Raw genomic sequence first — 24,339 nt, 5'->3', positions numbered from 1 at the left:
TCAAATTTGTTCCTCACCATTTCCCACTCTGCTGGGTCCCATATTCTCATCCTCATAGACGACATTTTCTAGGTCCCCATGCTGGTGATTCAGCCAGATTCAGTTTAAGTGATATATTGTCCTATGAATGCATTATCAGATATTCTACCATATTTATAACTGATCACCTGAACTAATTCCACCTGTTTAAAATACTTAAAGTTCTTTGAGGTGTCTGGTTGGAATCTGACTAAAACTATATAAAAAGGCAATGATCACCAGAAAGAGAAAATTCACTAGCATGAAAGACAAAGATAAAAACAAATTTCAGAGGGAAACAGGGACAATGAACAAAAGAAAATTTCATATAAAGTAAAATTCAGATTCATTAGATAAAAGATATTGAATTTATTAAACAATACTGAGTTCTATACAAAGGAATTTTGAAAAAGAACAAACTGTCTATTTCAATCAAAAATATGACCTTAAGGGGTGCATGGGTGGCTCAGTCATTAAGCATCTGCCTTCGGCTCAGGTCATGATCCCAGGGTCCCTGCTCCGTGGGAAGCCTGCTTCTCCCTCTCCCACTCCCCTGCTTGTGTTCCCTCTCTTTCTGTGTCTCTCTCTGTCAAATAAATAAATAAAATCTTAAAAAAATATATGACCTTAAGAGAAATTAATGTAGAACTTACAAGATTAAAACTGAAGAAATTATATAAAACATAGAAAAAAGACAAGGAAAAAATATAAGAGAGAAAAGAAGGAAATATTATGTAATCAAATCAGGGGGTAGCTCATCTGATTAGTACTAATTTATAGAAAGAAAAGGAAACTCTGGAAAGAAAATAATATTTAAAAGTTAGACAAGAAAATATCCAAGAATATTAGTGCAGAACTCTAGTTTTAAAAAAAATCTACATATTATCCCATAAAATAAATGAAAAAAATTCCACACCAAAATAAATTATCCTGACCATTTAGATAAAGAGATGGTTCTAAAAATTTCCAAAGAGACCAAACAGGTTCTACATACAGAATTAACAGTCAGAACATCACTGGACTTTGCAATAGCAACCATGGAAGCTAAAAGACAAAACAGAACAGGCAAGTCTTCAAATTTCAGAGGGAAAATGAATTCCAGGTATATCCAGCAATTCCAATTCTATATCCAACAAGATTATTTATGAAATGTGGAGATAAAAGAAAACTCTTGTGAGGTGTGTCAGGTCTCAAAATGTTGCTTCCTGTGTACCTACAGAAAACTGCTGGAGGATGGATGTTCCCCTCCAAAATAAAGTAAATGTAGAAAGTGAACCAGAACAGAAGAACAGTGAGGAAAATCTATGAAGGGAATTCCAGGCTGATGGTATGGGGAGGTCCTGAAATGACCTGGAAGGCAGGCACAACTGACATTCTGTGTCTCGGTCTAACCTGAAGCATGAGGACAAAGAGGCATATGTCTTTATGAAGATTAGAAAAAGGAGAAAGAAAGTACTACTGGACTACAAATGGGTTTCAACTTATTAAGTTGTATATATAGCTATGTTGAGGGTTCAGGGGAAATATTAAGTGTTGGTGCATGGAAACCTAATGATATACTGAATTTTCAAAAAGAAAAAAAAATGGATCAATTCTTTGGGTTCTGAACCAACAGTCAAGAGTCATGGTTTTATAATAAGCTGGACAAGAGACTCTAAAAAAAAATTACCTAATGACACTGTACCTTATATACTGCTATTTTACTACCACAGTAATTATTTTACATATATATTTACATGTATAGTATACAAAACATACTACACATACATGTATATAAAATATACAAAAGTATACTATATATTATATAATAATAATAATAATAATACTTTGGCACAGCAAATATCTTATTTGTTTTTACAACAACATTGAGATTTTGGGGGTATTTTTTCCCCTAGAGATGGTATAGGTGGGATTAAATACGTCACTCAAACAAATCATTTCTCTTTTTCTTAAGATTTTTGTATTTATTTTAAAGAGAGAGAGAGCACGCGGTGGGGAGGGGCAGAGAGAAAAGGAGAGAGAAACTTAAGCAGACTCCAGGCTAAGTGCGGAGCCTGACGCGGGGCTCCATCTCACAACCTTGCGATCATGACCTGAGCCGAAACCAAGCATCGGACGTTTAACTGACTGCACCACCTAGGTGCCCCCAAACAGATAATTTCTAATGCTCTTTCCAACTTTTAAATTCTAGGACACCATGAAAAATTCAAAATACAAACATTATAAAATATAGCTATTACCAATAAAAAGTTAATTTTATTTTAAAGCTATTTTGCTCTAAATGTGTTTTGCCCATAACTCAGAATTACAGAAGTATTTCCAGTCATGCATGAAATTCATTTCATGGGGGAAAACATTTTCAATAATATGTTAAAATGTATAGCTTATGATAACAAACATTTATGCATATTCAGATGCAATAATTAGATTTATTCTTATAGTTTCTAAAAATGAATGTAGTAAATTATCATCAACAACTGTAGTGAATTCAGAAGGCTTCTACTGATGGAATAGTGTCCTTTAGCCATAAACTATTAATGATAGTTATTTGGAAAATTCCAGTACTTTCATTCTAGGAGAAAAACAAATGTGACCATTTCATTTCTTTATTATATTAGATATGCTCTTATTCTCATTTATATCTTTTTCTGTTACTATCATTTTTCCTGTGATTATCATCATGGACTCATAAGTAAAAATTTAGTGTACGTAAAAAGCTACCACAACACTTTGATATGAACACTGATTAAGATTTGCTTATTTTCAATGCTAACTTCTCTGAGGTAGAAAGCACAACATGGACACACTCACAGTCTCATGTCATCATAGTCTTATGATAGTCCTCATTCCAGGATGCACATGATATTAATGCAATGCTTTTGCATATAATTTAATCACTTTCAAAATACCCTTCATTACACAGAGGAAGACTCAAAACACAGTATTTCCAGGGACTACATACCATATTGAATGACCATGTAAGTCACTATCTTTAATATCCATTGCAGGAGAACATTTTATCAGAACTTAGTACTGATTACCAAACATTGAGAAGATACTTACACTACAGTTTTATTTTATTTTTTGTTTATATGAGGTAAAGTTTAAGGAACAATATTATTTATAATACTATCTGATTATCTGATTTAAAATAATTTTAACATTAAGCTCACAAGATAGAATAGTTTTCCAAATTTCTTATTTGTCAAGAGATATTTTTTTTAAGAACAATTTTGCATGTCCAAATATCTACATAATGCCCTTGTTTCTTCTTTTTCCAGCTAATTTAGAAAGAATACCTATATTAAGATCAGGATACCCAGATCCTTAGGGTTTACTATAGTTGCTGTCAACAAGTCTATAGATAAGCAATGATGAAGATTATTTAGGGTATTTGTTGTATGGCATGAGGAGGAAAAGATTCAGGTCAAGGTCTGTTTATAATATTAAAATTTCAGACATTAGGTCTTCAGCAATAAATAAAATAGCATATAGTGAGTCAGGTCTCTGCAGATTAACTGGACCTTTGGGGGTGATCAACTTCTTATTAAATAGATGTGATTAGTTACAGTATTGTGATAGGAAAACAATGGATTTGCTGGGAGAGGACTTGAGAATCATGGAGAATGGTGAATTCCCTATGCAAAGCTGTTGGCATCAGGTATAGGCTGATACATTTTGTGATTCTTGAGGCATACTGGGGATCACATAATATCATAAAATAGCACTACTAGATTCTATCTGATGTTTCTATTCCCACCTGGGCCTAGAGGTCATAAAGAAGGAGTGATCAATCCTGCTATATGTAAACAATTGAAATATTTAATATATAAGGCAGTTTCTATATTCATTAAAAAACAGATTGAAGCTGTAACATAATGTGTTCCAATAAAGGCTCTGTGGCTAACATAATTCAACAAAGAGGATACTGTGATACCTGTTTTAATATGACATTTTACAGATAAAACGTAATGGTAAATTCCTATTAGGGAAATGCTCCACTTTCTCTTGTTAACAAAGTGAGACAGATATTTGCATTAAACAAATCCAAAGCAAGTACTAACACTATGTGTAAATCCTTCAGGGAGTAGAATGGAATTTACATAAATTCCATCATATGTATAATGGATACATTCAATGGATAAATTTCACTATATATATGTGTATATATATATATATATATATATATAATGATATATAACAAACTTACTAACATTATTGACATATATAACAACTTTACTAATATTATTGACATATGGAGCATCAGATGAAATAAAGAATGAGGACCGGTACGGTGGCCAAATTTGGATAGTTAATCTTCCTCTAAATGGCTATTAATTGAACATGTGGGGATATTTGCATAATGTAAAAACATAGATTATAGGAGTATTGTTTGAAGAAAATAAAAGAAGGAACAATTGCCATTAAAAAATGTTCCAGTTCTTTTATATCACACATTTAATTAGATAATTTTACCCTTAATGACTATCATAAAATTTGATCTTAAGCTCAAACAAAAGTATTCTGGAATGACTAATAACTTACTTTAGCATTCATTTGAATTCTCATGCATTACATTGGGAAGGATCAGTGATACTGACTGAGAAATTTTGGACTTATTTAAGGAATAATTTGAACCAAGAGAAAAATAAAAAGAGGTAGATAGGTACTATGATACTTTATCACAGAAAATATGCTTTTTTAAATCATTAGGAACACACATGTGCAATATCAAGTTAAGGACATAAAATGTATTTGTTAAAAGTAATACTCAGTGTAAATACCTATATATTTAAACACTGGAGGGCACCTGGCTGGCCTAGTCAGTAGAGCATGTGACTCTTGATCTCGGAGTTGTAAGTTTAAGCTCCATGTTTGGGTGAAGAACCTACTTAAAAACAAAACAAAACAAACCTTGGATGTTTGGAGATATGATTTTCAATTTGCTAATAAAAATTGTCCACACAATACTACCCAGACATGTAGAATTGTGAGGTTAAAGTAAACATAATACCTGTACTCAGGAAAAAGTGCATTTTAGAGGAAGGGCAGGCAGACGACAGAAGGATCTCATGAAGTTCATATTCAAAAGCCATATGCTATGTTATAAGAAGGACATTACTTAAAAATAAAATCTTAAAAAAATAAAAAAAAAGGACAGCTCATCTAAGATTCGTGGTCTACTAAACGCTAGCAAAAGGAAGCATAAGATTTACAATTTTAGACATTCCTCATCGCTTACATGCTCACTGATATAGGAGAGCAAGGAAATAAAAGCAATGGCATGCCATCTAATAAGGCAGAAGTGAGAGGTCAAGTCTGAAAGGAAAGAAAATGCAAAACAGAACTCTAAGGAGCTGAAGCAGCTGAAATGAAAGAGGTGGACCAGAGTAATTTATAGAAGTGTCAGCACTAAAACAAATAAATAATGGATAAACAGATAAATAAATAAAAGACAGAAAAGAGCACAAAGATGACTATAGTGAAGAAGAGAAAAACAAAATTCAGAATATATAAACTTTAAATATCCAGTTAAAAGATTATGAGTCCTAATGAAATTAATTGTAAGTTTAGGAGGTAGAGTTTTGTGTGTGTATATGCTTATATATACATGTATAATCATAAAAGATTAATAGAGTGATTATAATATGTATACATCCATATTTATGTACATATATGTATATACACACACACACAGACACATACACACAAATAGATATACATGTGTTCATAAAAGTTTAGGTGATTGAACAATATGTATATATGAACATATGTATATATGTCACCACATGCATACATATACACATAAATGTGTATATATGTGTGTGAATGTGTATATATACACATACCATTCAAAATAAAATTGGCCTTATAATATAAAATTGAACATGTTTTCCCTCATTCTGTTTCAACTTTCTCTTACTCAGCTCTACCACTTTGCAGTTCACTGTATAATTTACATACATACTTTCTTTTCTCTTTTATTGTCTACTAGAATGGAACTTTCAAGTGGTTAATTTTTTGTGTTTTATAATTAATGTATCCCAAGCACCTTGAACGGTATCTGGTACTCAATATTATTTGCTTTTATGAATGAATTACTTAACAACTGCCAAGCAACTGCCAAGGTTATTTAGCAGAAATGAAATGCAAGCTTCCTATAGGTAGTTGGTGGGTTAATGGTTCCAAAGGTCTGAACTGTCCGCTGCTGCTATAAGATGCCCCCCAGTGGAGGGGAAATGAAAAAGACACAGGAAATGTATGGAATTCTCCATGTTTATACAGTTTAAGACCCTATTTTATTATAACATTATAGTCTTTTCACTCTTTGTAGTAATAAAATGCTTGTTCTTTTGGGAAATGTTAGTTATCATGAGGAAGTAAGGGCACTTTGTTATAGGTATAAAGCTATTACAACAATGAAATGTTTGACAATCATGTATCTGTCTGCATTTTTAATTCTACAGATTTGTGACAAAGATGCTATTGGGAACTGTGAGGTCCAAAAGTAATCTCCATTGCTTCAGTAGGGACTGCTTAAGGAAAGGGTATAGGATGCCATTCAGCAAAGAGACCTCAGAAGAGATTTGTTGCTGTCTTCAAGGGAGGTTCTTCTTTACTCTTCTCAATCTGCACACAGACCAATCCATATAGGGCTGGGGTCTCATGGCACAAGGGACTTGAAAATAACTTCTAACCAAACACTGAACGAACATAAGCTACTCTGACTTAGAGGTGACTCTATGGAAGCCAGTCTTAAAAATCATATTGTCATTCCTGGTAGTCTGGGAGACTGTGTGCATGCTTGAACTTGTATCCTCTTGGGAGTAATCAAAGACAGAACCTGTAAGCTCCTTAAAAAAAAAAAAAAAGTAGTTCGGAGCAAAAAAAAAAAAAAAAAAGCAAATTCCCTATGACTGAAAACTCCAAGCACACACATCCAATGTAAAGGTAAAAATCTAACACGCTAAAGGGGCTTAAGCAAAATCTTTGGTCAACAAGAGGATTGTGATGATACAGAGATGACCACTATGTGGCCAGACTAAGAAGTAAAGACAAGGGTGAGAAAAACTGGAGGAAGAACATGAGAAGCTGCATACTACAGGGGAAATATACTTCACAAAAATTACTCCTCCAAGTTACTAAATACACAATCAAGAGAAATTAAAAATAGTTTGAACTAAATTAAAATGACAATACCACTTATCAAAATTTGTCAGATGTAGCTAAAACAGTGCTCAAAGTATGTAAATTACTGAATGCATGTATTAGAAAAGAAGAAAGATTTAAAACAAATAGTTTTTAGCTTACCCCTGGGATATAGAAGAAAAAGAGCAAATTAAATCCAACGTAAACAGAACAAAAGAAATAATAAAAATTAGAACAGACCAGTGAAATTGAAAACAAGAAATCAGTAGAGAAATTCAAAGAAACCAAAAGGTGGTTCTTTGAAAAGATTGATAAAATCAATAAGCCAGGTTAACTAAGAGAACAAGAGAAAAGACACAAATTACTAATATTAGAAATGAAGAAGGACTATCACTACAGATCCTATAGATATTAAAAGAATAATAAGGGATATTGGAAGAACTCTATGCCCGCAAATTTGATAAATCTAGACGAAATGGACCAATTCTTTGAAAGATGCAATCTACCAAAACTCATATAGAAACAGAGTATCTGAATAGCCCTATGTTTATTAAAGAAATTGAATCAATAATCAATTACCTATAAAACAGAAAGCACCAGGTCCAAATGGGTTAATCAGTGAATTCTACCAAACACTTAAGAAATAAATTATAGCGGTGCATGAATAGTGCAGTGGGTTTAGCGTCTGACTCTTGGTTTTGGCTCAGGTCATGATCTCAGGCCCGCCTCAGGCTCTGTCCCGCCTCAGGCTCTGAGCTCAGTGTAGTCTACTTGAGATTCTCTCTTCCTCTCCCTCTGCCCCTCCCACTTTGCTCTCTCACTCCCTCTCTCTCTCAAATAAGCAAATCTTTAAAAAAAGAAAGAAATTATATAAATTTTCTACAATCTCTTCCAGAAAGCAGAAGCAGAGAGAATACTTCCTGACCTTTCCTATGAGGCCAGTATTACCTGAATACCAACACCAAACAAAGACATTGCAAGAAAGGAAAACCAAAAACCAGTATCTCTCAAGAATATAGATACAAAACTCCTCAACAAAATATTAGCAAACTGATTCCAAGAATGAATAAAAAGAATTATATACAATGGCTAAGTAGGAGAAATATGCAGGCTGGCTCAACACTTGAAAATCAAGTAATGTGCTCCATCAAATCAACAGACTAAGGAATAAAAATCATCTGATCCTACCAATAGATGACCCTTCAACACATTATTTAAGTGAAAGAAGCTAGTCACAAAAGATTGCATATTGTATGATTCCATTTATATGAAATGTCCAGAATAGGCAAATCTACAGAGACAGAAATTAAATTAGTGGTTTTTTAGGCCTGGAGGAGAGGGCAGAATGGGAGATGACCATTAGTATATATGAAGTTTCTTTTAAAGAAAATTAAATGTCCTAAATTGGACTGTGGTGATGGTTGCACAGCCTCATGAATATATATTTTTAATATAAAAATGAATTTTATACTTTAATTTTTTTATTTTAAGTAAATTCTACACCCAATGTGAAGTTCAAACTCACTATGCCGAGATCAAGTCACATGTTCTACTGACTGAGCCAGCCAGGTGCCCAAGATTTTATATTTTAAATAAAAGAATTGTGCAGTATATGAATGGTATCTTAATCAGGCTCTTAAAAAGATTACCTGAGGGTATATTTTATTCATTTTTGGAAGAACCTGCTTTTGATTTTATTTTACTTTCTTTCTTTCCTGTTCTTTAATTACTTCAAAATTGTTTCAACATGTTTTATTTTATTATTTTACAATCCTTTTCTGCTTACTTAAATTTAATGCTTAAGATTATTTAAACTTTTTATTGAAGTATGCTCATCCATTATACTTTTTTATTTTTCCTTTAAAAAAATACTACACATTTTCCTGTGAATGGAGTTTTGTCTATATATCAGAATATTTCTTCTATTTTTTTTCAGATTCTCTGAATAATTTTGTGTTTTATTTTGCTTTGATTCAATAATTGTTTAGAAAGCTATATTTTTAAAAGTTTTAGAGTGGATAGATTTTTTTTTAATTATGGTCATTATCAATTTTCAACTGGATACTGAAAATGCTGTGATCTAGCCTATGCATTTTTCCCATCGAATAAATTATCCCGTGTAGTCAAGTACATCAACAATTTTTATAAATAACTCATGTGAATCACATTATATAATGAAATCACATGAAACTTTTTTTTTTTTTAAAGCATTCTGGGCCACTCTTTAGGAAAAAATTCTTTGGAGTTTAATTCTGTTGTGAAAAGGACTGCATAATAATAAAAGTGTAGATATGAGAATGTAATCTGTTGATAATTTATAAAGAGGCTACCATAGCCTGATTTGGGAGGATAGGGAAATCTTCCTCTTCTGTAAATGACAGATTGCACCTTACTCCTAATACGCAGAAACTTTGGAGAGAAAATGCCATCTATGTCCTAAGGTGTTTGCCCCAGGAGCAGAGCCATCAACTCAGATCTAAAAGTTTAGGGTAAGTGTCAGGTTCGTCAATCACTAGACTTCCAGGTATCTAACAATAATTCCTCTCCCAGAGTCCAGCTGAACACTCTCTACTTGACGGCAGATTTGGATTCATTATGAGCATAAAATAGAGCAGAGGTTAATGTAAGCACATAGAAAAACGGCTAGCACTGGCAGGGTTATTTTTATACCAATTTTAATTAGAAAATCAAAATAAGCAGATTTTACCAAGCTCTGTGTCCCTCAAGGAGACCCTGTTTGCCATGTCTTTCAAAGTTTTAGGTGACAAAGTTTTGTATTATAAGTCAACCAAGAAAATGGAATGATTATTTACTGTTTCTATCTTAACTTTTATATATTTAGTATCCATTTTTCTTCAATTCATAAAATTCCTTGATATAAAGTTGTAGGACAAGTTCTTATTCAATATTCAGTAAGACTTTGCCTGGCCAGAAAAAGAGAGTAACTTACATGTGAATATTGAATACAATAATTCTTATTATAAAACATTCATAAATTTTGCATGGGCAATTGTAATGTATGGCTATGTTGTCTGAACTAGATCAGGGCTAGCAGTATTTACAGAAAGGAACATATCCAAACTTAACTAAGGCAGTGGGTATTTTTTGTTTGACAAAAACAGTGACAGAGAAATACTTAGTGTCTGCTTAATATTTTACTGACTGGATAAAACAGTCAGATGTCAAAATAGGGAACAGTGAAATCCACAAGTCTATAGGAAATTTTTGCAAGAATAAAGAACCAAGCAGACAAATTCAAATGATAAAAATATATGATATCCCCATCCTAAGAGCTTAAAGGACCATTTACTCCAACTTTTTTCCTTATTCAATGTTGTGTAATATCTTGGCCCACGTCATTTTCCAGCCTATGTGTATTTTATAATATCGCGAGGTAACTTAGAGTCAAGAAGGAAGCTCATTATTTAGTGAATGGAGCCAACTCTAAAACCTGAACTTATAAACAGAATGTTTTAGAGATATCCAGCAGCAAAAATCACATATCTGAGATAAATGAAATAAATTTCGGAAGGAACTGAATGGGCTAATTTTCTTAGAAAAAATATGGCATGTCTCAATGGCAGTGGGGGCAGAAAACATAAAGAGTGAAGGTAATAGGAAGTTAAAATTAATTTAAAAATCCAAAGAAACTTCTGGGTTAACTGTTAATATTTGAAATTATTTAATATAATTGAAATTGTTTAGAGCAAGAAGATTCCTGCAACATCTTTGACCTTAATTTTAAAGATGAGAACTCTGAAATACATTGAGTGGCTAAACAGCAGCATGTAAAGAGTAGTGACAGAATTCGCTTTAGAAACAAGGGGCCAATTTCCAGGTATGGGAACCTTCAAGCATCCACTCATTATGCTCTGTATTAAGGAAGTTTGTTATAGGTATTATTTTAAAATATTGGTTAGCTAAGGGAGTATTCTTCATTTTCTTAATGTAGAGACTTCCAAGGTATGTTGAGACTTTTTCTCATCTAATAATTAAAAAATCCTCACATATACAAAAATTTTTGAAAATCTCTAGTATTTTGAATAAAAATACTCTCAGATGTATTCTAGTCAAATGAAAAGGGGATTAAAATTACATAAATATTTATGAAGAGCTTTCACCTACACAATACTATGTTATGTGCATCTAGTTATTCATTATAATAACAGGCAATAGAAAATATGTCAGCATATTGCTTTTCATGTTACATACAAATGCATCTCAGACTTAGGCTATTTCTCATATAGTAACTTTCAAGTACTTAGCAGGTTTTTTTTGTTGTTGTTGTTTTGTTTTTGTTTTTTTTTTTTTAGAGAGGAAGAGAGAAGTGGGGGGCAGAGGGAGAAGGAGAGAGAGAATCTCAAGAGGACTCCATGGCCCAGGGCTTGATCTCACAACCCTGTGATCATGACCTGAGCGGAAATCAAGTCGGACACTTAAGCAACTAAGCCACCCAGGCGCCCTATCAGTTATTTTTTTAGAGGAAAAAATTGAGGCATCTATGAGTAGGCAGAAGAAAAAAAAGAAAGAAAGAAAAACAAGGAAGAAGAGATACAGGAAATTGAAAACTCCCAGTGATTCCTAAGTTATATAAAACTGATACATGCCCAAATACCTTTATCAAATTTTAGGCAATCAGAAAACAAAAAGAAAAGTACACATAAGGCAAACAAAACACCAAGAAGCAAATGCATATGAAATGTTATACACAAGTATAAAAATCATGCAGGACTTTAGGCTCCTATACATAAATAACAGAACACAATGACAACTACTGAAAAACATTTTAGTTTTTAATTTTTTAACTCCAAGATATTTTTATGTACAAATACAATTTTGTTCAACTGTATAGATAATCAAAATAAATATAATATTACAGGAGTTTAAAAAACAAAACACTTATTTGCTCTTCTATAAAAAATTATTTGAGGGGCGCGTGGGTGGCTCAGTCGGTTAAGCGTCTGCCTTCAGCTCAGGTCATGATCTCAGGGTCCTGGGATCAAGCCCCACATGGAGCTCCTTGCTCAGCGGGGAGCCTTCTTCTCCCTCTCCCTCTTCTCTGCCTGCCGCTCCGCCAACTTGTGCATGCTCTCTCTCGCTCCTTCTCGCTCTCTCTCTCTGTCAAATAAATAAATAAAATCTTTTAAAAAAATTATTTGAAAAACTTTATGTGACCATAGCTGTGAAAACTGGACTATTTCAAGAACTGATTGAAAATAAGTAAGTCAAGAGATAAAAAGTACAGCATAAGGAATATACTCAATATTGTGATAACGTTGTATGGTGACAGATGGTGACTACACTTACTCAGATGAACACTGAGTAACGTATAGAAGTTTTGAATCACTGTATTGTACACCTGAAACTAGTACAACGTGCATGCTAACTGGAAATAAATAAAAACTTTAAAAAAATAATAGGTCAGGTGTATGAGTATTAATAATACAAGATACAATTACTAAACTCTTTTCCTTATGGTAATAGATCTGAGCATAAAATATAATTTTTGGAAAATGTGATTTGCAAAATAAAAATAACACAAGAAAAGGTTAATTATGTGCATCTTATGATAATTTATGATCATTAAATAGACTACAACATTCAATTAAAATAAAGTTTTTTAAGAAAAACAATATAATGTAAATGAGGAGAGCAGGAAAACTGTGTCTTTATATGGTGATATATTTTTACACGGTCATCACACAAAAAGTACTAGAAGTAAGTATGAGTTATGGTATCTCTTCATAGAAGAATTATAAGTCAAGGTTGTTTTCTTTTTTGTACTTTTTATATCTTCAAATTTCTTTAACAAGTATTTTGCTTACAATAAAACATCCAGTAAATGTAATGTAAAAAAATAGGAACAGTGAAAGCTGGGCTGGAATTAGGCTCCCAAATAGCTTAAATAAAAGGTTGAGAACTGTGCATTTTATTTGACATTATGCAGAGAGTAATTCTACGTTTTGAAAAGGAGTATTACTTGATCAAAGATGTAATTTAAGAAGAAAAACCTGTGTGCAGCATAAGAAAGTATAGTTTTGAACCATGGAAAATATTTAAGACAACGTGAACAATCTAGGTAAAATCTATTGAAGGCTTGGAGTGTGGCAGTAGCAACAGAAATAAGTTGAAGTAGAAAGAGGGTAAAAAAGTAGAATCATCAGCATTATATAAAGATTAGAAGGTGAGTGAGAGGTCAAACCTGACTTGACGGTTTTTATTCCAATGACAGAAAGGGTGGCAATGTTATTAACAAAGATCAGGAATAGGAGAGAAGAAGACATGAAGATGAAAGAAGAGATAAAATACTTAAAATGTAACAATATAATCTGTCACTAGGTCTATCGTACTATTGAATAAAATGAAATCTGAAGACTGTTAATACAGAATAAATGAATTTTTTAAAAAATTGTTTTGACAGCTTTGGGGGAAAGTAGAAATAATTACTGAGGTCTATGACAAGTTCCAGAAATCTGAAATTCTACGAGTATGTTTCATAACCAAGTGAACTATTGTGTTTCCTACTGTGTCATACTTAAAAAAAAAAAAAAAAATGAATTCTGCATTTTTTTTTCTCTCCCTAGGAGGAGACCTTAGAACCAACAGTGTGGCCTGTGCTTATAAGGTAGAGTTGTTATAAAAATGCTGCTTCCACTAGAGAGGAGACAGTTTAGGAATTCAGTGCCATCTGGGTTATTATATGTCTTAGTTATAAACTCACCACTTTAAAACTTAAAAAAAAGAACCTTACCATTCATATAAAATACTTCAGAATATAAATTATGAAATGATTACATTTTTATGTGTATTTGGGCATGCAAAAGGCATCATCATCATCATCATCATCAAAAATTTTCATTAAGTACACACATATGTTTCATTGCCCCAACTATTTTGAAAAAAAAGTTGACCTGTACCTCTGTGATTTGTACCTTCATAGCATAACATAAATAATATTGCAAGCTTTACATTTTTCAAAAAATATACATATATAATAATTCAAATATCTAGGTATTTGGTGAGTGTTAAGTGTAGGTTTGGAATGAATCTGAAAAAAACTAAGTGGAGAAAAATGGACAGACTCAGTAGGGAAAGAGTAATCAGTTAAATTCTATAGTAAACCTGGGAACAAGTCTAGGAAGAGGAAGAATTTTAGAGACAGTTATGTTATCTCATGTTTAGCAGCATTGCTAGGAGTTGACCTCCAATTAGTATTTAGAATGAGAGTTAATACATAAGCTATCTTTTCTCATTAACTTAAAAGTCCATTCAGAAAGGAAAAGAGTATTGAAATACTGTATTTTATTTGTAGATGAACTTGAAAATTCAGAAAAATAAAAATTTTAATAAGAGTTTTATTTGTGGTACATCATGAAATTATAGCAAAAACTTGATAAAAAATATAGTGCCTTACTTTAAATAAGCACTTTAAGAAAGGCTCAAATTTCCTCATAGGATTAGAACACATTCACTTGTTGGGATGAGCACTGGGTATTATATGGAAGTGATGGATCACTAAATTCTACTCCTGAAACCAATATTATGCTATATGTTAACTAACTACAATGTAAATAAAAAACTGATACAAAAAAGAATAGAACACATTCACCTATTCTCCTTCTCTGTATATAACTAAAGCGTAATACAAAGGCGATTGATGGTCATATAAAATAACCTGAGTGTCTAAATGAATTGAAGAGATGAATAATTTATATTCTGTTTAATCTTGTATTTTAGTGCATATCATTTGTTCTAAAGCTTTGAAAATATGATCGTTTTAATGTTGCACATGTGAACACATTCTTTGAATTCTGAATTCCTTCAGCATTAGAGGTAAACTGCTGAATGGAAATTTTATCCTTATTCACCTTCTTCTCTTAACAAGACATTTAACATATATAAAGTTGGGCCAATCATTTAAACTCTCTTTTTTCGCCAGTAAGAGAAGTGAAGTTAGATTTACACATCTAAAGTTTCAATTACTTCCTCACTCATAAACTATGGTCAGTGAGGATTCCATAATGTTTTACTCTTACAATTCCAGTAACTAGTGCAAAGTCCATACTCTTAGGTACTCCTAAGGGTTTATACTGAATAAATGTATGCTATAAAATATTTCATTTGTAGCTTTATCTTTCTTGTCTTGAGAAATTTTACTATACAAATGCCACCTTATTTACTCCCCTCGCTAGTTTTATAAAAGGGACACAATTTTAAGGAATGAGCATTGCTTCATTGGTAGCTGTCTTCCGGCATCCCACCTTTATCCCTACTTTGGGAAGAACAATACTACCTATTTAAATGAATGCATCCCATTATGTTTATTTCAAAATTAATATGTTTATGGCACAGTTCTACTCACAGTCCCACAACACATATCACAAACTAATCAATTTTTCCAACGTTTCATATACGTTGAAAATTACGTCATCAGAGTTACTTTCTAAAATTTCTCTGAAACTAAAATTTTCCATGGAAGTACTTGAGAAATTGAGAAAACAAAATAAAAATAAGCAAACAACCAAAACCAAAATGAAGCCAAAAATAAGCAAGAAGAAACACACACACAAAGCAAAGAGAAACTGTGCGAAGAGCAAAACCAACATGATGCTTTACCTGTGAAGAGCAGGGGCTTCTACCAACTCCACAATGGGAGCACTCAAAGTATGTGGGCAACAGGCCCTCCAAAGGCCTGGCTGGTCTCCCAGCACATTTGGAGAGCTAGGATGCTCAGGTCTCGGACTTCTGCTTGTAGATGTGAGTTGGCACAGAAACTGCAAAACCACCTGAATTCAAGGTCTAACCTTAAAGCCCCTTGTGGTAACCTTAAAGACTTGGACCTGAGAGACCTCCCCTTTCGGTACCCAAGATAGTTTTTGCATCATCTGGGAATTGAAATAAAACCCCACTGGTAACTGGGAGGAGATTTTACACTGTTTATTCTTAATTGGGTATTTTGAATGAGGTGTAATTTTGTTTTTGGCAATAGCGGGTAGCATTTCTTGCAGGTACAAGACTGTGACGTTTACAATTATCCTTGCCATTTAAGGATTAGAATGGTACTATGGCTAAATGTCCTATGAACAATCAGCATTATGAATAAACTGAAATTTTAATTGCAATGAATCCCCCAAGTCACTTTAGCCAATAATAACCCAACTGACTTTACTAGAATTAGTAGCGCATTTCCAAATAGCCGCACACCAGAGTGTTTGTTAGGTAAACAGTTTTTGTTTTTGTTCCCGTGAGACTTGGGCAGTAAACACAGCCCTGCCTGTCTCAAGAAGTGAAGAGCCACATGCATAAACCATAATGGGCTCTGCAACCCCTGGAGAACATACAGTGTTCTTCTCTGAGACGGGACTTGCTAAGCAAGGCTGACCCCCTTAGTAGCCACAGCTCTTGTTAGTATCTCCTACAATGCGGGATCTTGATTACTTATAACTACTCTAGTGGCCTAATATGTTTGATTTAAAAGAAAAATTAAAAGAGGAGAAAAAAATGAAGCAACTTATCATTGACAACTAAACTATAGGTTCTTTTACTCCTGCAAAATGATAAATAAATAGATAGACCCAGGGTACATTAAATCTACTTAAATGTCATTTCATTTCACTATCCCGTAATAGCATTAAACATGTAGAAAGGTTCCTTTTGTCTTTGGCCCCCTCCCCTGTACAGGGAGGTAAAAGTTCTAAAACAACCCGTGGAAGGTAACATTTTGATTTGTGTCAACAGTTCAAATACCTACATAGTCATGATTCCTTACAAAATCAAGAATTCTGGTGAAGAGAGATGTTTTTACTCCCTTTATTTCAGAGCTTGAATTCCAGAGTCTCTTCAGGAACCAGTTTTGAGAAGGGCGCCAAGTTTAGTCTGTGGCTGTCCCTGGGAATCCCAACACCAAAGAGCTTTATTGGTTGATTGATGCCAGAGGAAAGGAAGCCTGCTGTGTGTAATGATTCACCTCCAGATCTTTATCCAAAAGGCTCTTTTTCTAAATTTAAGAGGAAAAAAATGCACGTCGCTCTGGAAAAGTTGTTTTGTTACTGAAATTTACTTTATACTGCACCCAATCTTCAAAAAAAGGATGCTATTTTCCCAAGAAATATTTATATATTAATGCAGATATTTAATTCCATATTCATTTTAATTTGAATTTCAAATAATTGGTACATTAACAATTATATTGAATCTTTTTTTAAACTTTTGGAGTGCTATAGGTAGACCTTGATTTTTTTTTTTAAAGATTTTATTTATTTATTTGAGTGAGAGAGAATGAGAGATAGCATGAGAGGGAAGAGGGTCAGCGGGAGAAGCAGACTCCTTGCTGAGCAGGGAGCCCGATGTGGGGCTGGATCCCAGGACTCCAGGATCGTGACCTGAGCCGAAGGCAGACGCTTAACCATCTGAGCCACCCAGGTGCCCCAGATCAGCCTATTTTAATGTGTCCTCTTAATAAGTATGTAATGCTATCTTTTTTTAAAGATTTTATTTATTTGTCAGAGAGAGAGAGCGAGCACAAGCAGGGGGAGCGGCAGGCAGAGGGAGAAGCAGGCTCCCCGCAGAGCAGGGAGCCCGATGTGGGACTCGATCCCAGGACTCCAGGATCATGACCTGAGCCGAAGGCAGTCGCTTAACCAACTGAGCCACTCAGGCGCCCTAGACCTTGATTTTTTATGTAGTCACTTCTTCTCAAACACATACTGAGTACTGCTCTGTTTCTTAGGCAAATTTTAGGCAGCAGAGATAATTGAATGATCCGCAAATTCCACATAGCCTAGTTGAAAGAAAAAGGAGAAACTGGAAACAAAAATATATATATTTTAACTAACTAAATACCAATAAATTAATAGGACTTGGGCTTAGTTTTAAATACTTTGCAATTATTAGATTTTATGTTCTATATGAGATATAAGTGTTTAAAAATATTAATTCATTATTCATAACAACCATGTGAAGAATTTATTATAACAGATTAAAATGGAGATTCATAGAAGTTAACTAATATACATGATCATAAAAATAGTACGTGGCAGAACTGTGGCCACTTAAATAAAAATAGTAACTGGCAGAAATATTATATGAATAGTAGGAGCAGGATTCTGTGAAAGCTGAAGGGAAGGAAGATGAGGGATAGCTGGCTGCTCTGGGAGGTCATTGAAAGCCTCAATGTAAACATATCTTGGGGTCTTGAAAAAGACTTGAGAGATCTGAATCAAACAGATCTGAATCGAATAAACCTTGGCTCAGCCATTTACATACCTGTGTAGCTAGCCCCTGACAATTTACACTTGAAGCTTTGTTTCCTATAAAGTTGAGATATGAATATTAACTATTTCATAGGGTTTTTGTGAAGATCAAACAATGTGATATAAAATCCTTAGCATGGCTCTAGGCCCAGTAAATTTTAAAAATAATTACAAAACATGATAAGAAAGAGATAGTCAGAGAAGGAGGTGAAATGGAAAATGTTTCAAAAAGATACTGATTACCTGCAAGGAGTGGGTGGAAAAGGGTGGAAAGAGGAAAAGAATGGGAATAGTTAGTAGGGATGAGGAGGCGATGACATTTCAGTGAATAGATCCTTTATATATCTCCGACTCTTAACCCAGAATTAAAACCTACCAGCATGTGGTGAGAAACCCAAAACAGAATACAAGAGTAAAAAGTTAACCTAACTGAACTACAAATCAATAACATAACTACATAAAAGGGAATGGGGAAAGCAACATATAACTTCAGAAACTTTTTAAAGGTAAAGAAACTATGAATAAATACTGTAATCTACATAATAATATTATTAAAATAGACACCCAGGGAATAAATAAGTATTTCTGATATTATTTATATACTGGCATTACATGAATATATAGATACAAATACTGATAAAAAGAGCTGCTAACACAACTGCCTAAGAAAGAAGTTGTAAATAAGAAAAGGAGGGTCACCTGGACGGCTCAGTCAGCTCAGGTCATGATCCCAGGGTCCTGAGATCAAGTCCAGCGTCTGACTCCCTGCTCAGTGGGGAGCCTGCTTCTCCCTCTGTCCCCCTACAACCCACCCCCGGCTCATGCATTCTCTCTCTCTCTCTCTCTCATGCAAAAATAAATAAAATCTTTTTTTTTTAAAGGAGAAAGCTCAAATGATGGAATTAGAAGTGTCAGTATAAATACATGGCAAGAGATTAGATAGATGGTTGATTGATAGATTAAATATAGATACAGATATTAGGGGTGCCTGAGTGGCTCAATCAGTTAAGCGGCAGATTCTTGATTTTGGCTGAGGTCATGACCTCAGGGTCCTGGGATCAAGCCCCGCATAGGGCTTGGGGCTCAGCAGGGAATCAGCTTGAAGATTGTCTCTCCCTCTGACTCTTCCCCTGCTCTCTCTCTCAAATAAATAAATAAATCTTTAAAAAAATAAATAAATAAATATAGATACAGATATTTGGGGTGCTAGAAAGTAAGAAAGCTTTCATAGAAGGATGGAAGGCTGACAAAAGGATACAGGAATCCACCTAAAGTAGAACCTACTGGCCAAATGATTTGAACTATAAAATAATGATAGTGTTGAATTATAGTCCATAGAATTCAATATGCATCAGTTCATATTGATATAAATAAACGTTTAATTAATAAATAAATGGGGGAGAAGGAAGAGTACTTTTTCCCAGAAGAATTCCAATTTAAAAATTTAAAAGGTAAAATCGCTTCTCGGCCTTTTGGCTAAGATCAAGTGTAAAAATTTAAAAGGTAAGAGGAAAAGAGGAAGCCAAACATTAGGCAAATACCACAGCAACAATTGTTGCAGACAAGAAGTGCAGAGGGTTGTGGAAGTTTGAGGAGAAATGGGATATTTGATGAGTCTCAAAGTATCTACCCCAAGATTTGTATTAATTACAAAGGGAAACAGAGTAACCTTAAAAAGGATAAACCTGGCCGATACCAACATGAACAAGTGATTAATGTTAACATCACCACTCTTAAGATATTTTGACATCAGGAAGTTTCTGACCTAAGCCACTAAAAAAAGCGTACTATAATTTTTATAGCATTCTTTTCCAAAATGCACAACTTCATTTTAAAAATGGGAAAAACATCAACCAAAATCAAATTAGGAAAAGTTCTCCAAGTAACTGACCAGTACTTTTCAAAAGTGTCAAGGTCATGAAAAAAAGTTAAGATCTGGCAACTATAAAAATACTTAAATAAAACCAAGGAGAAATAATAAGTAAATGCAATATGGGATTCTAGAACAGAAAAAAAAAAAAGGGCATTAGTGGAAAGGGTGATAAAATCTGAATAAAATTTTAGCTTAGTTTGTAGTATTGTGACAATGTCAATTTTCTGGTATTGATGATTTAGTATGGTTATATAAAATGTTAACATTAGGGAAATTTGGTGAAAGGATTATGGGAAATCTCTATATTTCTTGAAACTTTTCTGTACGTCTAAAAATATATAAAAATAACAAATTACATAAAAATCCACCTGGGAGATTTTGTTATGAGCGGTGCTTAGGATTCTTTGCTCTACGTGTCAGAGTGTAACAGTGTAAGATTGAAGGAGTAGGCAAGAATCTAATCATGAGGACTCCTGTAAGTTATGCCAAGCCATATAAAGTAGATTTCAGATGAAGGAAATGACAGTATCATTTTTACATTTGAGAGAGTTTTCTCACAAACTGTGCAGAGGAGCCTGCCAGACTCCAAGAGTTGAGGAGATGGAGCTGAAAGTTCCTGGAGACTTAAGCCGTTAAAGTTCACAGCCCAAGTACTGCAGGGAAGAAAGCTGCATATAGAGAAAATGCCAGAGAGCTATAGAAGGCCCCACAAATGGCCAGCAGAATACTGATCAGTGTACACACATGAAAAAATGACCTGGGGCTGGGCAAAGACCTATCCAAAAGGATGAGAGAGTAAAGCGTCTGGTGTTTGCTAGGGCCAGGAATAGTGTGTGTTCCCACCAGTAAGATGGAAAAGGCATAATTCATGAGGCAATACGTGGAAAACTCGGGAAAGTCATATTTCCTTGATGGGAGATAATTAGCTTCCTGGGAACTGCTCTGCAGCTACCTAACCAATCATAAAATCAAGACCTGAAAGGAACAGTATGTCTAAGTAACTCAACTGAATCCCAAAACAAAGATACAGAACATTTATAGAAATAAGAAAATATCCAACATATGATGATATAAAATTTACAATGTCTGGCACAAATTTTAAAAATTAACAGGCATGCAAATAAACAAGGAAATATGGTCCATAATAAGGGAAAAGAATCAATTAAGTAAAAGCACCCCAAAAGTGACGCCATGATTAGAAGTAAAGGAAAAGTACTTTACAACAATTATTATAATTTTACTTCTTATGTTCTAAAAGTAGAGAATGAAAATATGTAGAGTCCTCAAATTAAACTTCAATAATAAATAAATATATCAAAATAATAGACAAAAATAAGTGGAGAGATAATACTGAGTTAATATGTAGGAAGACTCTGGAAAATAGAACAACAGTTTCTTAAGTTTTTACTCAAGACAAATGAAAGCACGTGCCCATGCAAAGACGTGTACATGAAAGTTCATAAAAGATTTATTTCTAATAGACCAAAATAGAGACGACCTAATGTCAATGTCAATCAACAGGTGAATGGGTAAACATAAGGTGCTATGTCTATACCACATTAATACTACTAAACAAAAAATTTACTATTGAGATATTCAACAAAATGGATGGATATCAAAATATGCAGAATTAAAGAAGCTAGACAAAAGAGTTCATGCCATATGATTTTATTTATATTAGCATCTATAATATGAAAACTAATCTGTCACTATAGACAGATTTTAAAAAGAGCAGGAGAGAAAGTGTATGATGAACGGTACTCTGGCTCTTAGAGATTTAATCCAAAAGTGACACACATCACTTGTGCTTGCATTTCATTACCAAAGCAAGTTATATGGTCACATCTAATACTAAGGGGCCAGAGGATGTAACCATGTGCCCAGAAGTGAAGAGAAAAAAAAAAATCCTTGTCAATACTATCAACTGTAACACTTTAGTAGGTCAGAGGAATACTTTATATTGAATAGCAAGGAAACTTGAACACTTAATTGAACTAATGTATACAGGATAAGAGACATTCTTGTGGCGTAGAAAAGAGGACGGTACACTCCTGCATGTTGTCCCTTCGGAACCTTACACTAAATTTAGTTTACTGAAACGTATTTGATTTTTTCAACTTTGTCTCTAATTCCAGTATGGAGTGTATTATTAAAATAAGAGTGTGTGTTTGTTTTAGCAGTAGGCACACATGAACTTAGAATTAATTTTAACCATGTTATCACAATTATAAGTTGGTGCCAATAGGGAAGTTGAACAAGAAAGCTCATGTTGGTGAATATTGGTTTAAATATTTATTTAGAAGCTGCCTTGAGATAATATTGGGAGGACTATGCAAACTAAGTTGCGAGTTTCATCAGCAGTATCCCACAGTCAGAGATGACTAAATTTAGAGTCAGGCCTGGAGCTGCCTTAGCACAAACTTAACCAACTTCTGTCATGTCATTGTCAGTATGCTGAAATCCACATGTGTATATTTTCTGATTTTAGGCAGAAGCTAATATTACATTCAGAGAGAAGACCTTTTCACTGCTTTATTATTGCATAATGTCCTGGATATATTTGATGCCACTTACGGCTCCAATACACCTCTCACTGCACCTCACTGCTAAGTCAAAGACAGCTCACTAGTCACCTGTGACCAGCCAGTGTCATCCAACGCTATCTTCGTCTAGTCGTTCTGAGTTAGTCAGTCTTAAAAGCCAGGCTCAGACTTTGGATCAGCTGTCTTCAGAGATGCACACCACTAACAAGTTTGATTTTAAGAAGCTGTAATGAGCATTGCACTGAAATAGATCTATGTTTGGCATTTTCATTATTTGAGATTATAATCTAGCCTGTGGGGTCTTGAGTACTCTAACAGAGGAGTTTAAAGCTTCCAAAATGGTGTGATTTGATAGTGCCCAGTTTACTCACTCTTACCTTAGTGCTAGAATTGTATAATTAAATTATTAATTATTGGAACCGGGAAGTACCTTAAAAGAAACAAACAAATGAAAAAACATATGGAAACTATACAGAGATTAGGCATTGTGTTTATGTGCCTTTACAATCCAGTTGAATAGGTCTAATAAACCTCTTTTTACACTTGGAAAAACTGGGTTTAGTACAAGGCAAAGGTGGGATTAGGATTTAGGTTTTCAGCTTTCTGGGTTTTGTATAACCCCATTTTAGAAAGATATTCTCTTAGAGAATAAACACAATCATACACTTAATTCCTCCTGTTAAATATGAGAAAACCAGGGCAGAGAAATTAAGTAATTTTATAAAGCTTGCACAAATTGATAACAAAGAAAAGCTGTCTCTTTGCATTCCAGGAAAATATGTCCCAGACTCAAATCAATATCCTAGCTAGTGTATTCTTTTAAAAGTAATCTCTCAATTAATTCAATATTTGACCCACACCTAACATTAATTAAGCATCTACCACCTGTGAGTTCTTATTTTTTATTGAAATACATTTGACATACAACATTGTGTAAATTTAAGGGGTACATATGTTAATTTGATACATTTTTATATTGTAATATGATTGCCATTGTAGCAATAATTAGCACATCTATCATGTCACGTAATTATCATTTATTTTTAGTGGCTGGAATAATTATGATCTAGTCTCTTAACAAGCTGATGATTATAATTCAATATTGTTGTCTATAGTCATCAAACTGTGCATTAGATCTCCAGGACTCAGTTACTATTCATTGTAAATTTGTTGACATTACATCTTTTAAAATGACAGTCTCTATGTACCTTGAGCTTACAATTTAATTGAGGAGGGTACTGAGTAAAAGCAAATTAAATATCATTTCAGGTAGTTGTAAATGGTATGAAGAGAAACAAAGCATTTCAGGTAGTTGTAAATGGTATGAAGAGAAACAAAGCTGGGTAAATGAATAGACATAGTATTTTAAATAGAGAAGGACTCCTTAAAGGGGGAACATATTTTTCTAGCAAATAATGTGTACAACACCTAATACTTATCTTTATATCCAGCACTAGTATATTTTATATTTCTATTGTGTTTTAAAAATCTTTGGAATATTTTT

At 33.6% G+C, this 24,339-nt stretch overlaps 1 long non-coding RNA gene across 2 annotated transcripts in view; it reads right to left on the bottom strand.

Moving 5' to 3' along the window:
• Positions 1-410: 410 nt before the first annotated feature.
• The window catches only part of LOC118520827 (uncharacterized), a 115,583-nt gene continuing 91,654 nt past the window's right edge, over positions 411-24,339 (bottom strand). Inside the window, exon 3 of one of the 2 annotated variants that reach the window (XR_013440917.1) lies at positions 411-604. This is a non-coding gene — a long non-coding RNA (uncharacterized LOC118520827). Of the gene's footprint in view, positions 605-12,021; positions 12,284-24,339 lie in introns of those variants that run through there. The other variant, XR_013440918.1, reaches the window with a different exon arrangement.

This window comes from Halichoerus grypus, chromosome 9, assembly GCF_964656455.1.
Source record: "Halichoerus grypus chromosome 9, mHalGry1.hap1.1, whole genome shotgun sequence".
Lineage (NCBI taxonomy): Eukaryota > Metazoa > Chordata > Mammalia > Carnivora > Phocidae > Halichoerus > Halichoerus grypus.
The sequence above is the reverse complement of the archived record's forward strand: the minus strand, read 5'-3'. Positions and strand labels throughout refer to the sequence as shown.